Source organism: Electrophorus electricus, chromosome 15 (assembly GCF_013358815.1).
Source record: "Electrophorus electricus isolate fEleEle1 chromosome 15, fEleEle1.pri, whole genome shotgun sequence".
In the NCBI taxonomy this organism is placed as follows: Eukaryota; Metazoa; Chordata; class Actinopteri; order Gymnotiformes; family Gymnotidae; genus Electrophorus; species Electrophorus electricus.
Genome location: NC_049549.1, coordinates 930,001 through 935,000, shown reverse-complemented (window position 1 = coordinate 935,000; position 5,000 = coordinate 930,001). Strand labels below are relative to the sequence as shown.

The 5,000-nt window shown below is 51.3% G+C and overlaps 1 protein-coding gene across 2 annotated transcripts in view; it reads right to left on the bottom strand.

Annotated features, from left to right (window-relative positions):
- Positions 1-5,000, bottom strand: part of nbeab (neurobeachin b) — a 192,732-nt gene that overhangs the window by 42,485 nt on the left and 145,247 nt on the right. The window lies entirely within an intron of this gene.

Genomic DNA, 5,000 nt, shown 5'->3' with positions numbered 1-5,000 from the left:
CACAGAGATGAAAGCACTTTCTGACTGGGCACCGAGATGAAGTGAGACTTGGTGTGTTGGACTGTAAGTGAAAGTGAATAGGATGGAAGGGCAGCTGGTGTAGTGGGGGGGGGGGTAGAAAGATGGAGAGAGAAAAAGGCAGAGAGACGCAGAGGGGGAAAGAGATGGAGAAAGGGATAGAGAGAGAGAAAGAGGGAGAGAGAGAGAGCGGTGGAGAGAGAGGCTGAGGCCTTGGAGCCCCACTGGGGGTAAGCACCCACTCTCCTGCTGGTTTGGAGGTAACGTGGGCAGGCGCCAGCCGGCCCGAACCTGCTTCACATCTCCCCGGAACGGCACTCGCCGCTGACACAAGACAGGCTGCCCGCCACACGAGAGTCTCCGGGGCTCAATTAAAACTGGATTACATCGCAGAGCACGCCACCATCCTCCCTCTACACCAAGCGTGAACAACCGTCTACGCCGCAAATAACCCCTCCATCCCCCACGCGCGCACACACGCACTCGCTCACTTGCTCATGGAGACTCTTGCCCTGCGGTGAATGTGGCGGGTGGAGCGAGGTAGGTGGAGAGGAGGCTGAGCCACGGTGGAGAAGGTGTGGGAGGACCGTCTTACCCTACACCGCCCATGTCCACAACCGCACACACCGTATCGCTCTGCGACGCTGTGGAGAGCCAGTGACTCCACCCACCACACACACAAACACGCACGCACACACGCACACAATTAACGAAGGACACGAAACTTGTACTGATACATCGTAATTGCAAAACATGTCACTGTCTTTACTAAAGGTCCTACATCTCTGACGCCATGAACAATAATTCAATAAAGCTGAGAGTCTGAGTGATTACAAAAACAATTAACACGTGAATTCTACTGATAATATCTGTAAAATACAAAAAATAACCCTAAAACCTAAATTTTCCTTGTTGACACCCATATGGAAGGCCCTTTATTAATCTATGTTTGATATGTTGATAGTATGATTGCAAAAACAATTCAAACAGGCCACAGCACAAAAGGACCCATTTCGGAGAGCGGATTCCATTGGCACCTCCTGCCGCGTGCGTTTGCGCCTCTCTCCTCGTGACAAAGCACAGGCCAAAGGGTTAGAAAACAACAAAAGATGCTGGTGAAGACTAAAAAAAAAAGATCTCTCAAACAGCCCACATCAGAAAAAAAATAAATAAAAAATTGTCACAACACCAGAGCTGGCACTTCAAAACCCAACAAGGCAGTGTCCCTGCGGAGTCTGGGGGTCGCTGACGAAGAACAGCACTCACCCACAAGCCCTTTATTGTTGCTTGTAGTGAGAGGAAGGGAGGGGTGAGAGGGGGTTGAGAGAGAGAGAGAGAGAGAGAGAGAGAGAGAGAGAGAGAGAGAGAGAGGCCCAGCTGTAAGGAACAGGGCTTAATGAACCTGTCTGGCTGGGCTGTCCCCTGCCTGTCAGAGGTGTCAGAGTGGTGACGAGTGTCGGGGACAAGTGCCCCTGGCTCGCAGACGGGCCTGCCAGCTGGAGGCTTCTGCCCCAATCTAATCACGCCAGCCCCAGCCAGCCAGCCAGCCTGCTAGCCAGCCAGCGGGAACAGCAGAACGGGGGCCGGGCCCCGGCGAGCGGTTCCTCGTACCCGCCCTCCGCTCCTGGCCTGTCGCGGTACCCGTGGGGCCCCCGCCGGCCTGTCCAGCCCGCTCCATTGCCCTTGCTCGGGCTTTGTCTCCTTTCTGCCCCCTGACCGCCCGGGGCCACACTCGCGTAGGCAGCGGCCAGCCGCCCCTGCGTTCGTGGAGGAATCGCACAAACGCCTGCTGCATTTGGGTTAATGTAATCGGAATCAGGAAGACTGCACGGCATTCGCACGTGAAAGGACAAGCAAAACTAAAATCAAAAATGGGATCTCGCAAAGTTGCCTCAGCGGGACCAAAATCGCATCTCTCCCCTCTCCACTTATTTTCGTAAAGGACGTCACACACCTGCATGACCACTACCTATTTAAAGCCCCGTGACAGGGGTAAACAGCTCAAAAGAACCTGTCAGATTTAAACCGGACACCATTTTTTGCGCACAACCCCCTGAGAAATGAGTGCAATCCCTCTCCATGTCAGGCCTGCGCTAGCGCCGGACCCAAGCCAGCGTGACTGATATATTTATAAAGGGGGTCGCCGGCAGGCCTGACAGGCTGCCATCTATGGCACCTCCACCGGGCTGTCCACAGATTTGTCTAATAGGCTTTCACTGTTAAAGCTCAATAAGGGAATGTGGGGGGGAGAGTGAGAATGTGTGCAGAGGATATGAGAGTCGCGCACATACACACACACACACACACACACACACACACACACACACACACATACATTCGGCTCATCCAGGAATTATGACTACTCCCCGAGGAGAGGGAATATAAAGTAAGTGTGTGTGTGTGTGTGTGTGTGTGTGTGTGTGTGTGTGTGTGTGTGATGAGAGAGAGAGAGAGAGAGAGAGAGGTTGACATGGTGAGATCTTAAAACAGCCAGGTTCTCAAAGCCCAGTTTTAAAGACGAGCCAGCATGTCCAGCCAAGGTCCAATGTCATCAAAACCTTCACTGGGAAGAGAAGAGACACAGTTGGCTGCTTCACTGTAAGAGACATTAGGACCCTAGTTTATCAGGCAGAAATATAAAACTTATCTATAAAACTTATTTATTTATCTATCTATCTATCTATCTATCTATCTATCTATCTATCTATCTATCTATCTATCTATCTATCTATCTATCTATCTATATATATATATATATATATATATATATATATATATGTATATATATATACATACATACATACATACATACACACACAGCTTAGTCAAGACTGCTGTTTACACAGAAACACATTATTTGAATACATTAAATAAATCAAATTATTAAATAATGTGAGTCAGGTATTAAATAATGTGGCTCATTCATCAATAGCAAAAGAAGACCAACAATGCCTCTGAATTAAGATTCTCACAGTCAATATCTTTCATCTAAGGTACAGTAATAAACCAAACATTTAAATTCACCTCTGAACACACAGCAACAAATCCAACAGCCTAAAACCTTCTTTAAATCCCATCACCCACCTCCTCCTTTAAAATTCCGAACGACAAACACCCCAAAATCAAAGGCCACACTTCCCATCTGATCTCCCAGTCCGTGACATCCGTTCTTACAGCCCGAAAATGAGGGAATTTAAAATTCCGTCAGATTCTTCCCGCTCCCGGGTCGCACCCGTCCTCCAGTGCAGGTACAGCGGGCGGAAGCCTGGGTTTTGCATAATCACTGTCACTACACATTTAGGGCGCAGAGGACCGTGCGGCAGGGTGACGGGGCCCCGGCGGCTCAGCGAGACCGGCCTGATAAGAGGATAACTCGCTCGGCACGCCACACAGCTAAGCGCCCTCAGTGTCCGGCAAGGTTTGTCAATAGCAGTTACACGGATGGTTGGTGCTTTGCGAATTTTGAGGACGTGTGCATCAAACACTGGAAGGCGATGGGTTTTTTTTGGGTTTTTTTGACATGCAGAAAGTGCAAGCACTTAGAATTCAGAAGGTTTATAAATTTACTGGACTGGACGGAAAATAAGTCACCCGCACCGTCTCGTCATTGTGCACTAGTAAAATGTATAAAAATAATTCACCTTTCTACACTCACAAACACATACATACACACACACACTCACACATACATATTTGTAATTCATGCAGACATGCAGACCAAAAAATGCACCCACACACAGCCCCGGTTAAATAGCAGGAGTTGGGGGGGGGGGGGGGGGGGTAAGGAGGTGGGGAAATGGATGATAGGTTTCTGGGGGGCGCTTGCAGCAGGAACCCCCAATAACGGCTGCTGTTTGGGCGTTGAGGCTGTTTAAGACGCGGGGATCTGTTTGTCTGTGTAGGCCTCCACGCCCAGCCGGCCTGGGGAAGAGAACCCCTGTTGGGCCCACTGCCCACATTCCAGACAGAGAGAGAGAGAGAGAGAGAGAGAGAGAGAGAGAGAGAGAGAGAGAGAGAGAGAGAGACAGACAGGGAAGTGAGGAAAACAGAGTACGACACCAAGGGCGACCCACAAACAGAAGAGTGACAGACAAAGGAAGCAGAGTGTGTGCTTAAGCGTGCGAGCTGTCCTGCGCAGGGGACAGTTCGAAGCTTGTTAGTGTGTGTGGGTGGGTAAAACCAAGAGGAGGGGGTGGGGGGACCTGTGAGGCACAGGCTGATGAGCAATGAGTGCCCCTCGCTTCTGCAATTAATCTCCTCCCTCTGCTTGTGCTCAGGCCTGGCCCCAGTGCACCCTTCAAGCATCCATTACACCGCCTCTCTGTGGCTCTGATGCCCCCGCGCATTTGCCCCGTGCGTCTCTTACGCGGCAAGCTGGAAGCCCGGCTCCTCCTGCCGGCCTGTGCCACGGGTGCGCTAAGGTATGTTAATTACGCCTGTCTTGGCTCACGCAGGAGCAGTTCGGACCGGAGCACATCAGGGCCGAGGTGGCGCCGATTCGTGTCACGACATCAGCCGCTAGCGCTAGCGGTAGAGTGTGCGTGCGTTCCAGGGAGAGGCGGATGGTTTTACCCTCAGGGCTTGACTAGAGGAAGCTATAGAGGCTAATCTGGCTGTTGACTGCAGTAGATAATTTGCACCTTATCCCCTTGTAATTATGTAGTTTAAATCTTTTTACTCTGGCTAATCCTATGCCGGGCGAGTGGGCGGAGCCGTTGGATGGCGCTCGTCAACCCACCTCGTACTCCCAGTGTGGGGTTGCGGGCGTAGGAGGAGCGGGGAGGCTCGCTGACATAATTATTTTGACGGCATTTATTTCGGGTGTGGCCCGCGCTTTGCATATCGCATCCTGCCAGAAGGGAGGAGGAGGAGGAGGAGGAGGAAGAGGACAGGCAGGCCACTCACATCCCAGGAGCCTTCATCCAGGGGCCTGTCAGAAGGCTTCTGGCGCTCCCCGCTCTGCAGCGTCGCCATGGTTTCAT